This window comes from Papio anubis, chromosome 9 (genome assembly GCF_008728515.1).
Source record: "Papio anubis isolate 15944 chromosome 9, Panubis1.0, whole genome shotgun sequence".
NCBI lineage: Eukaryota > Metazoa > Chordata > Mammalia > Primates > Cercopithecidae > Papio > Papio anubis.
In genome coordinates, this window is record NC_044984.1 from 86425295 (window position 1) to 86438695 (window position 13401).

Genomic DNA, 13401 nt, shown 5'->3' on the forward strand with positions numbered 1-13401 from the left:
AATTTGACTTGGCTCATTTCCAAGCAGCTTACATTATAATATCAGCATGACCCTAAAACCGTGTATAAAGAAGACTAAAGCACTCTGAACACTTTGTGGGGAATTCTCTATGAATACAGTACAGGTTAGTCATACACTTCAGTTTTAATTTTTTTTTAATGAAGTCTTTTCTCTAGGAAGATACAAGGTTGGAAAGCTGAGATACTGGAAAGCTGAGATGCAGTGAAGAGATTTTTTTTTTCCTGAAATATTTAGCCAGCACATCAGCATGCATAATAAAACGTTTATTTTCTCATCGAGAAGGAAAGGAAAAATGTTAAATATCAACAGATTATTTTCATTCAAGAATCTTGTATGAAACACAGACAAACAGAAATCTAGTAAGTTAACTTTTTTTTTATTAAAATAATGCCAGATGCAAAGCTAACTATTTTCTGGTGAGTAATGCAGGATGGAGTCTTTGCAATAAACAGCTGGACCACAAGTCATGGTGATGTGATGCTGCTCAGTTTCGCTGAGGCTTAGACGCCTGGCATTTTAACTTCGACTGTTTGAAAGTATTACACCTTTTTTCGCACTCTCTCACAGTTCTAAAAAGCTCTGAACTCATTTCATTCTTCTTTTCTTCCCTTGTCTTCTCTCTCTTCAAAGATATTTCATGATGATTCTGCTTTTCAAAATCAAGACTGCTTGAACTTTAGCTGAGAGTAATGAAATATCAATCTTTTGCACAATGGCAACTACATCCCTTTTCTGCTTTCTTGGGATAGTCAGAATAGCAACTGCCCAGCGTGAACAATGGGACTACTTCTCAGTTCTGAGGGATTGGCTGTTGCTGAACAGCAGTGCATAGAAATAATCCTTGGCAATCCCATGGGTGACATTTCTCATTCCTTATCACCCATGCTGCACACAGCCGGAACTTGATAAGACACCCAGAAAGAAGATAATGGCTGCTATCAAGCTGTCTAGGTAGAAATAATAATAATAATCTGTTTATGGAAGAGCAGCTGTCCTATTGTTTTGCATTTCATGAAATCTCAGAGTCAGAACCCTCTCTCCCATGCCAGCCCCATCCCCATTTCTCATGCCAATCCAATCACTTTGGGATTTTAATGATGGGCATTTTATTCCCTGATCTTTTGATACAATAGACAAGGATGCATGTAAATCTCCCATAATCATATCCAGTCACAGGATGTGCTTAAAAGACTAGAGAAGAGACATTGTATTGGAAGATTTGAAAGCTGGGAGGACTTTGTAATGAATATAGGCAAGGCTGGTATTCCTTTTTAAAATATGCACAAAATCCAGAATTACTGCAAATGAATAGTTCAGTTGTCATTCCAGTCTGAAAGCTTAACCCCCCACGGTTAAGGTAGGTAGGTCTCAATTTCTCAAAGTGAAGCCCCAAAGAATTGTGACACTGTGGTTGCCAACAAGGCGGGTCACAGCTATGTTCACTGCTTTTTATTTGTACTGAACAGAATAGCCAAAGGCTTAGGAGCAGCCTGGGAGTAATGTCATTGTTCTCCTTTCTTTTGAGCCAGATTGCTCTCCTGGCTAGGGAAATATGCGGTCACTTTATTTACCAGTGTTCAGATCACGCATTCCCTTCATCACTGTCACCTTCACAGAGGACAGTCTGTGGAGGTTACTTTCCTGTCTTTATCTGTCCACCGATCTCTGGAGAAAAAAATTAGGCAGCCATGCCCCTCAGGGTGAAACAAACAATTGAAAAGGAGCAAATATGTCAGTTTCTTTTTGCCTCCATTCAATACTCAACCACAGCCAAACTTACATTTTCGTTCCTAGAGAGGCTAGACACCTTCATTCCTAAAACACTGATCCCACAAGGGTCCCACCATCGCAGAGAGCAGCAGGCCAGTGTTGTCTTTGTTTCTCTTTACTGAGGCTTCCTAGAAGTCATCACAACCTCCAATTTACCCGGGCTGAGCTCACTTTCTCCCTGTGACTCCTTTGAGTTAGGCATGGAAATAGCTAAAGGAGAACAAAGAGGAAAAATATATGGGCTTGGTCAGTGGAGAAACAGACTTGAAGAACTTCCCACTAACTAGCTACAGATGTCTCCTTTGCACCTAAACAAGTCTACATCTTGTCCTACAAAACAAAGTCACACCCAGCTGAAGTCTCTCTCTCCCTCCCTCCCTCTATACCTCCCTCCCTCTCTCTCTCTTTCTCCTCTCCAGCCCCTACCTTTTCTCTCTCTGCTGAGTGAATATCCCATACCTCAGAGGCATAGCTCAACCATGACTTGCGCTATGAGGCCTTCTTCTATCCTCTCCCACTTCTCCCACCCCATAAGAGAATGAGTTAATCATGGTATTTTGTATATAGCTATATTATAGCCTTTTATGTTCTGCATCATATGCCTTTCTCGCCAACCAGAATGTGAATTCCAATAAAGTAGGTAAATGCCTTTGTATCATGTTATTCATCTTTGGGAAGGCAATTTAACAAAGTGAATAAGGAAATGGGTTTTGCATCAGACAGATCTGAATGCGAATCCTAGCTCTGACATTAACTAGCTGCATGCCCTTGAGTTTTCTGGAACTCGATTTACTAATGTATAAAATGGGGCTATTTCATAAAGTTTTTTAGGTAACTGAAATATATGTATGTAAAATATGTGGCATAATGTTGATATGCAATATGTTCATAATAAATGGTAGCTATTATTATAATTAATTATAATTAACTTGATATTCTCAGCCTCTCATAATAAATTATCAATAAATACATATTGAAGGATATGGTAAAAGAACAAATGAAATACACATACTATATATACATACGCATATATACACATACTGTATATACATACACATGACAGTGCATATACATAATCATCCTTCCGTGACAAATTGCATTGCTCTCTGCTTCTCTGAGCTCTCAAAATGCAATCAGTGGACCTACAGAGGGTATATGGGAGAAGGGAAGGAACTGATCACAAAAGAGTTTGCAGGCAATGCTCTTTTAGTGGTTGTATTGTAAGCAATGACCTCATGAAGCACATAGGTTTCCCTCTTGCGTGCCAAGTTTGCCACCCTCCTTCTGACACCTGGGCAAAAACAGAAAAACATCATCCAACCCTTGGATGATGATGTTGATAATGATGATGATGATGACGATGATAGCTAACATTTACTGACCAGCTTCTATGTGTCAATCCCTCTCCCACAATAGCCATGGGTTAGGTAACATTGTTTTAATTTTACAAATAATGCAAAGGTGACCTCAAGAAATTAAGAAATTATTTTAGTTTATTCCGAAAATGGGTGGATGTTTCAGGATCCAAACCACCACAAGAAGGTAGCAAGAGCTGCGTGCTTCTCATCCATGACCAGGCAGGCTAACAAAGGGAAAAGCAGAGGTGATCAGGTCTGTGTCCGCTTGCCGGAATGAATCATGGCAGAATTCAGGAAGCAAGGAGATGTGGCCTTTGACTTGCACTTCCTTCTCCCAGTAGTCGTTTTTTTTTTGTTGTTTTGTTTTTGTTTTTTTTGCGCAAGTCATTATAAATCACCTGGTCTTACACCATGAAGGACTGTAAAGTCCTGGAAATGTCTGGATTCAGACTTGGCATTTTCCCTCCTAAGACACCAAAGGGGTTAATGTCTGGCCAGTAATCAAAGTCTGGCAGCTTCTACTCCACACATAATGGGCATTGTTGTTCCTCAGAGTTTGTCTGTTTTTTCTGGCAGGCTTTACTGTTTGGAACCAATTCTAAAACAGAAAAGGAAAGAGTCAATCTGCATTTTTTATGCACACATGCAACAAAACATAAGGCTGGTCATAGAACTGTTGTTTTGCTAGATTTCCAGGAAAGTTTTTGGCTTACTATTGAGAGAAGATGACTTATTGACTTAAAATTCATCTATCTCTACCCCTAAAGGGAATTCATTTATGTATGTAAGTGAGACACACATAATATCCTAAGGTGCTGCCTTCTCTCAGATATGAAGCAACACATTACAACTGTATTAGCTGATAAGTGAACTGTGGCTGGCCCATCCATCTGCATAAAATCCATTTGTGTGACGTTATTAATGTGCATGCTCATCAACCTTCCCAGGTCACTTGCAGTCTCAGGATATGTTTGTCACTCCCACCTGATGGGCCCCCAGATGTTTCCATCTGAAGCCACGTGAATATGTCTTACTAAGTCACCAATACAACAAAATCCCATTACAAAACACCCACCTCTATTCCAGTGGAAAAGGCCAGGTTTTCTTTTTCTTAAACTTCCAATCTGTCACGAATCAACACTTTTGTATAAACCAAAATCATGCACTTAGATGTCAAAAGAATACACTTAGATGTCAGCAGCATTCTTAAATTGTTATAAAAGTTTCTAAATAGTTACTCATAATTTCTGTACTCACCTTGTCATGAACCAATAACAAGTAGTTTGCAGGTCAAACTCATCCATGAACCACACTTTGCTAGACCACTTTCTAGATAAAAGTTTCCAAACTTTTTCTATCAAGGATGAGAGGGCAAATATTTTAGGATTTGCAAGGCATGACTCAATTCTGCTGTTGTAATATAAAAGCAGCCAGAGACAATAAGAAAATTAATGCAGTGTTCAATAAAACTTTATTTCTAAAAGTATACCACACGCCAGATTTGGCCCACCAGCTATAGTTCACCAATCCTTGGATGATGATGTTGATAATGATGATGATGATGACGATGATAGCTAACATTTACTGACAAACTTCTATGTGTCAGTCCCTCTCTGTTCTCCCATTATAGCCCTGGGTAAGGAAACATTGTTTTAATTTTACTAATAATGAAAATGTGACATCAAGAAATTAAGAAATAATTTTAGTGTATTCTGAAAATAGGTGGATGTTTCAGGACCCAAACCACCGTCCATAGGCTCATACTATACTACACATATATAATGAGTGGGGCATCTTTTTCACAATTAATGAAAAAGTTTACAAATATTAGTATAATCTTGGTCATCTTCTTCCCTTTATCTCCCCACCCATCATCCACCTCAACAGTACTAAGGTCTTAGTGAACAATCATTCCAAAGAGTCTGTATATGGAGCCAGAGGCAGGCATGAATACAGTCTAAAACAAACACACTCATTCAAACATACATTTGTTCATTCAACAAATATGTGTTGGGTGCTTACTCTGTATCAGGCATGAATCCAAGCAATGGGGCTATAAAAGTGAACAAAACACACAAGAACCTGTCCTTAAAAAGCTTACATTCTAGTATGAGGAAGTAGACAATAAGCAAATAAATATATTATGTTGGGTGTTAGGAGTCAGGGTTCGAAGAAAAATAAAGCAGAGTAAATAAGAGAATAGAGAGTGACAAGGTGCTTCTTTTTAATCTAACTCTTTTAATATCTCTTCTTCACCAACTAAGATATGTACACTCCCAGCAGAGCTGTACTTTCAAGCGTATCTACTAGGTATAAGCACATATTTATAAGATGTTTTTGTACCTTATTTGTACCAGTTATTTTCACCAAAATTGTATAGAAAAAGACACTGAGAAAGAAACTATTTCATTAATTCATGCTGCAAATATTTATTGAGCACCTATGTTGGGCCAGGTGATATTTTTAAAACAGGGAATCCAACAGTGAGCAAAATGGATAAAGCTGCTTGCTCTCATGGACTTCTATCATAGGCAGGAGAGTGGGAAAATGAACAAAAAACATAATAAACACACATTAGAAGGTGATATGTAAAATGGAGAAAAGAAACGCACAGCAAGATAAGGAGATCAGGAGTACAGAGGAGACACGAACAGGTTATAATTTAAAATAGTTTAACAACTTTCCCTTGATCAGGTAGTATGCAACTAAAATAACCCCCATTTGAAAATCAAGCCCTGGTTTTTAGTTCACTCATTCCTACAGTCAGTGTGTCATCAACTAAAAGAAAACACAGGATGTTTTGTGTTGAATGTTCTATTTAAGTCCATAGAAAGAAATGTTATTCTTTCAAAGTCATTTTTGCCCTTCCCTTTCCCTTGCTTCAGAAAAAAATATTAGGGAGCTGGCAGCTGAAACAATGTAGGGATGGGAGAGGGGAAAGGAAGGAAAAACTAAAGGCCAACATTCATGCCGGGTGACTGTTTTAACAAGGATGTAGCTGTGGTCCAGCCCTCCTGGATCCCAGGACGACCTTGCTAAGAAGCCCACAAAAGCAGTGAGGACAGACAGTGAGCATTTTCCATTAAGTGTGACATTCACTTTTTTCAAAAAGTAATGAGATGTTAATATAGATTTGAATTTTACTCAGATTTAATATGGGAACAGAGTATTTTTCTGCAAATGTGAAATTTTTCTAGGCTTTTAGGAAAATGTCATCCGTATAAAGGCTAACTACTGTTTTACATATAAAACTGCCATTCTTCATTGGTTTTTCAGGAAAGAAAACATCTGATGATACAATGAAATATTATTGCAAAGATTTCTTACTTTCTTGTGAACATTAATGGTTTCTGAGGGTATTTTAAAAATCAAACTAAGAAGAATGCTTATAAGCTTAAGGCAAGGATTACGGAATTTCAGTTAATAAATCAAGAAAACAGACATAGCAAATCTATTTCTTGATAATAGTAACAATTTAAGAGATCTCAACAAATTCTTAAAAATATCATGTAGACTTAGTGCTAGAAATTCCAATAGCAGTAATTCTGCCTCAAATCAAAAGGCGTTCAAAGTCAAGACTGCATACCCAGAAAAAAATAGTTAGTAACTACCACACTCTGCTGCCAGCAATAACAATACTATTATCTCAGATGTATTGTGTTGACAGCTACTGTACATCAGGCATTTTTCTTAAATCCTTTTACAGACTGTAAAATAAATACTTCAGCAAACCCTTACCATAGCCATGTGAGAGCGATATTGTTCCCATTTAACAGATGACAACCTTGGTTTAGAAATGTGAAATAACTACCCAAAGACATACAACAACTAATACTGAAATCTAATCCACATGTGTCTGATTCTGAAAGCAGCACCTTGGCCCGTATTTTCTCCCTTCTTTTTTTTTCCTCTGCATTACTTTTTCCCCACATAGTCTTCCAAAACTATGCACTTATTTTACAATTTAAAAAAATTTGGAGAATATAATTTTAACATATTTACTACATCTACTTGATTCACCAATCAATGTATTCTGTAAACCTCAGGAAAGAAGTCCTCTGGGTTGTTACAGGGCAGGCTGGATCCTGGGAGTCACTATTATCTCTCTTGGCTAAATCAAGCTGTTTTCTACATGACTAGTTTATCTAACAATTCATTGCTCAGACATCAGATAGGAACTCTCCTGCATCCTCAATCCACTTCCTACCCACCCCCCACCCCTAGAATTCTCTAAAGGCCACTAAAAATCAAAAAGACAACATCAGAATTAGCATTTGGTGGAAATTAGGAGACTAGCAACAGAATTCCCTAAATCTCCTTTGTTCAAGTCTGACTTTCGTATTCCTTAGAGAAAACAAAGGCAAAACCCCTTAAAATTGTGTTTGGGGGATGGACCTTTCCTGCAAGCTTGATATTTTCCATCTGTGCATATATTTGGATGTCTTAGCATGTGTTTATAACATATAATCCCATTATTAAATGTACAGAATAATAAGAAAATATATTGGAAAGAGGGAAAACTATTTACTCAAAGGATTTTTTTACATTAAAATATAAATCTCTACTGCATTCTTTTGCAAAGTAAATTGCTAGGAACTGTGAGATACCCATTTTTCTTTCTAACTCAGACCCGACAGGCAGACTGGGAAACTAAGCAACCTATGGCAAAGGCAGAAGGAAGGTGTGCAATGAGGAAATTGGGTAGCCCAGCTGTTATTCTAATGGGCTCTCCTCAAAACCATTGGCCCAAAATGTCTTAAATGGATTTCCATTTACAAAAATTAAATGTACCCATTTTTAAACTCACATATATAACCTATAGAAAGATCTGCCTAGGTAGTAAACTTGAATATGTGTATCAATGAATGAGAACATTGGTCTATGGATGTCAAGTCTGGTATGTATCAGAAGCTCTTGGAGTGGTTTTTAACTTAGATAATTTGGGCACTACAGCTGAAAATTCTGATTTAGTGGATCTGGGAGGAATTCAGGCATGGGCATTTTAACAAGTCCTTCCCAATCCACCCACATCCAACCACCATGTACATACATACAAGTGATTCTGAAACACACCTAATTATAGGCTATTTAATGGAAAATGGTGGATAGTTCCTCTATGTTGAGGGAGACAAAGAAGATATTCCACAGCACAACTTGGAAGAAAGGAATCATTCCTGACTTGTCCAAGATGGTAACTAAATGTATATGCAATCTTTATAAGGAGAAACCGATGTCTACAGCTCTTTAACATAATGCATTTGGTTTATAAAGTGTATTTGATTTAAAATTTTAAAGGCTACTGAAATTCATCTCTTGAAACTGTCTCTCGCTTACATAACCTTAGCCCTGTTCTTACACTACCTAGCCCATTTTCTTTATTTCTATTATTGTAGTTTCTGACATAATTTCAGATGAAGATCAATAGATGCTTCTAAGGGGGAAAAATGAAAAACATTAGCTCTTCTCAATGCTCATTAAATTCATATGCAATATCAAATGCACTATCTTGGTCAGCTGGGGCTGCCATCACAAAATACCATAGACTGGGTGGCTTGAACAACAGACATTTATTTCTCAGGGTTCTTGAGGCTGAGAAATCCAAGATCAAGATACTGGCCAATTTGGTCTCTCAGTGAGGGCTCTCTTCCTGTCTTGTGGACAGTCATCTTCCCACTGTATCTTCACATAGTCAGAGGTCTGGAGGCAGGGCTCAGAGGGGAGGGGGAGAGAGAGAGAGAGAGAGGGAGAGAGAAAGAGAAAGAGAGAGCAAGCACTCTGATCTTTGTTTCCTCTTCTTACAAGGACACTAATTCCATCATGAGAGCTCCACCCTCAAGACTCCTAAATCTAATTACCTAAAGGCTGCATATCCAAATACCATTACCCTGGGAATTAGGGCTTCAACATATACATTTCAGAAGGATACAAACAGTCTATAACATGTACAAGGATAAACATTATATTCTTCAGAGAAGAGGCCATAAGCACCAGCCTATACATTGATATGCCAGGCCATTGTTCTCCCTCAAATGAATCATTCCCAGTGAGAATGTTAACTTATTTGAAAGAATGTGAATCAATCTTATTTTCAAAAGAAAGATGCCAATGTCAGTTTCCACTATATCAATAATCAAGTATTTGTAGAAACAGAATGCTAACAGAGAATAAAATTCAAAAATCCAGCATCCAAGTTATTAACTTGGTGACAGTTGCTTAGTTGGTGACATCAACTGTTCAAAGGGAAGCAGGGAAAAATGACTGAAGTTATTCAACCATCTCTTAAATCTGTAATTCTGTCTATGAATTAGCCACTGTACTTCATGCTTCATTGCATACTTTTTGGAGATAGGTAATCTTTCTGATTTAATTTACTTCTCTGAGTTTAGATACTCTTTAGAACATATTTTATGGAAGTACTATAAAGGCAAGTAAACTTAAAAGATGTTTCTATTTATACATGCCAAGGGTAGAACAGTTTTCTTCTCCCCCTATATTTCCATTAGCTAATACTTCAAAAAGTCTGTGAAATAGCATATATTCTGTCATTTTATTATCTGCTTGCTCCCCTCCAACCATCATGGGAAAGATTTTAAGTACAGACATGCTATCAGATCTTCACTCCTGGAAATAAGGAGTTTCTGCAGTGAATAGCAGTTACATTCTAATTATATTAATTCAGGCTGCAATTTCTTTGAAATATAAAGGACCTGCTGTCGGGGTGGTGTGGACAATGGAGGCTGAACATGTCAATGACATGACAAATTCCTCGAGCAGAGTGCCAGATGTATTGTTGCCCAGGATTCTTTTCTGAGAGCAAATTCAGTAAGCACTATCAGTGTCAACTCTGGAGTAAGGAATTGGTTCATTTGTTATCTTTCCAAGTTGCAGGTACATCTGCCAGAAGAGTCTGCCAACAGATGAATTGGTAATTAAAATCATTTCCGTGGTTTTAGGGAGTGATGCAGAAATTGTCTCGCTTTTATTTCTTTCTTTTCCTGTGCAGAGGAAAAAATACTTTGGTGAATATTGATATGAATTTACCATGGGCAGTACTAGAATTATGTGATTCATGAGTGCCTCACTATCCACATTCGTACATGATCACCTTTGCTGGGATTTTTTCATTTAAGCTTTTCTTATAGAATTTTAAATTTCCATTCTTTGCCAGTTCTGTATGTTAGAATAGTACTTCATCTTATAAGTTCTTTGCAGATATAGCAATACCTAATACAGGTCAAATACACCTAATAATAGCACTCAATTTAAGAAAAGGTATATTGTATCCCTTCCCTATTCTAGCTACTATGCTAAAATAAATAATAAATAATAATGTTGATAAATTAAAAATGTTGATAATTTAACTAAAATTAAAAATACATTATAGAATACAAAGCAGGTGCTAGTGTCGTACCTGCTCATAGTAGTCACCTAACAAATATCATTTTGCTCTTCTTTTTTGTCCAGAAAGATACTGCTTTGCCATCTGCATATCGATACCACATCATCATCATCATCACAACAATGAAAACAAAATAAACTAACATTTATTGACCATTTCCTATGAGCAATCTAAGCATTTTATACGTATTCATTTATTTTATCCTTACAAAATTCTGCTTTGTATCCTTGTTGTACTATTGAGGAGGATCAGCCAAAGAGAAGTAACTTGCCCACACTGACACCACTAGGAAGTATCAGACCTAGAGATTTGACCCAAGTAGTCTGAATCTCAAGCACTCAAGCTTAACTACTTTCCAATAATGTCACACAAGACCATATAAATAAATTAACTACAATAATTTTCCCAAATTGTGCAATAGCCATTAATTAACTGACTTGTCTTTTAATACTCATTTGCTTACTCTTTTTTTCTTTACTTCCTCTTTTCTTTCTCTCCTTCCTTCTTGTTCTTTTGTGTGTGTGTGTGTGTGTGTATAAAGATATATATATATATAAAGATATATATATAAAAAGATATATATATATAAAGATATATATATATATGTAGAGAGAGAGAGAGAGCTGCTTCTCTTTTTTAGCAACAAAGCAAGGTTTTCTACCATCCTCAGAGACTCAAAGGAGTCTCTATGAGAACTACTAAATAGAAAATACCATTCTAAAATTAAATTTTTAATTGTTTTATGGATTACTTTATTTAAAACTAGACAACAAAGTAGATTTATAAACATTGGTGACCTATGAGTTTACCATCAAGTTATTAGGATATGTGTGTAAACATATATGGATATGTGTATGTATGTACAGACACATATATAGCTGTATATATACACACATATAATAGAGCATTGGAACACATCAAATATGTTTAAATATGTGAGGTCTTAGTGGTCTTAACAGAAACAACAACTAATGTTTATTTAGAGGAGAAAACCAACTCATTATTCTGCAAACTGGTAGATGAGGTAAAGAACAAAACATTGATCCTGGGTTTTGTTACTTTAGATACAAATAGGAAATGGGGAGGGGGAGAAGTTTCTCCTTACAGAAATACCCCAGAGAATAAATGAAGAATGAATCGTTAGTGGATACATGTTATTTTATATTTGTCAAAACCTATGGAATGTATAACACCAAGAGTGAACCCAAAGAAAGGATGGACTTTGGGTGATAATAATGTATACACCCATCAATTGTAAACAGCTTACCACTCTAGTGAGGAATATCAATAATGAAGGAAGCTATGCATGGGTGGGAGCTGGGGGTATATGGGAATTTTGCATATTTTCCACTCAACTTTGCTGCAAACCTAAAACTGCTCTAAAAAATAAAGTCAATATTTTAAAATCATAAAATTAAGATATTACCACTTTGCAATAGTTACCAAATTGATTAATCCAGGCAAAAATCTTCAATTGTTGTTAACATTTCACACATACACATTTCCACTTATGGAAATATATACCACTATTTGTGAAGTGGCCAAAACCATGGAAGCAGAATCTGATCTCTAGCCATCACTGTGAATTTACAAGAAGTACGTCGTACAAGATGATGAATGTTTGAGAACACATTAGCGATGGAATCAAGAAAATTCAAATTATTAGAAAATCTTAAGTTAAAACAATCTCATTTCTCCAATGAGACCAAGAAAAAGGAAAAAAAGGGATCAAGAAAACAAAGCAGAGATGAAGATGGAGCCTAAGGTTAAAACAGACCCTAGAAATATATCAGATAATAATAAATTATGAACCTTGTTTACATCTGGATTTGGCTGTTAAAAAACTAGATGATAAGATAATTGGAGATATCTGTATACTGACTGCATATTTATTGATATTAGTAATTATGTTTTTAGGTATAATAATGATATTTTGTTTTAAAGAATCCCTATCTCTTAGAGACCCAAACTGAAAGATATATAGATAAAAAGAAATTAATGCTTAGAGCTTTGCCTCAAAATAATGGGAAAAAGACCCAACTACATGCTGCATACAAGAAATTCATCTCACCTGTAAAGGGTTACACAGGCTGAAAGTGAACGAGTAGAAAAAGATATTGCAAGTAAATGGAAACCAAAAGGAAGCAGGAGCAACTATACTTATATCAGACAAAATAGACTTCTAGTCAAAAGCTGTAAAAAGAGACAAGCAAGAATGTTACATAATAATAAAAGAATTAATGCAGCAAGACAATAAAACAATTGTAAATATATATGCACCCCACATTGGAGCACCCAGATATATAAAGAAAATATTATTAGACCTGAACCTGAAAAAAGAAATAAATCCCAGTACAATAGTTGGGGACTTCAACAATTCACTTAGCATTGGGCAGATCATCTAGACAGAAAATCAACAAAAAACATCAGATTTAAACTGCGCCATAAACCAAATGGACCTGACAGACATTTACAAAACATATCATCCAACAGTTACAGAATACACATTCTTTTCATCAGTACATGGAATTCTCCTGTAGTGCCTATATATTAAGACTCAAAACAAGTCTCAAAAAATATTTTTTAAATTAAATTATACCAAGTACCTTATCTGACCATAACAGAATGCAACTAGAAATCAGTAACAAGAGGAACACTTGAAACTATATGAATGCATGGAAATTAAACAACCTACTCTTAACTAATAGATGAAGGAAGAAATTAAAAATGAAATTAGAAAATTCCTTGAAACAAATGAAAATTGAAATACAACATCCCAAGACCTATGCAACACAGCAAAAGCAGTTTTAAGACAAGTTTATACAATAAATACCTACCTCAAAAAATTAGAAA

General features: G+C 36.0%; 1 long non-coding RNA gene across 1 annotated transcript; it reads right to left on the reverse strand.

Annotated features, from left to right (window-relative positions):
- Positions 1-266: 266 nt before the first annotated feature.
- On the reverse strand, positions 267-11084 carry LOC110740733. Its single transcript, XR_002515768.2, has 2 exons — positions 2846-11084; positions 267-2001 (listed from the first exon to the last, which is right to left on the reverse strand). It is a non-coding gene; the product is annotated as an uncharacterized LOC110740733 (long non-coding RNA).
- Positions 11085-13401: the final 2317 nt, after the last annotated feature.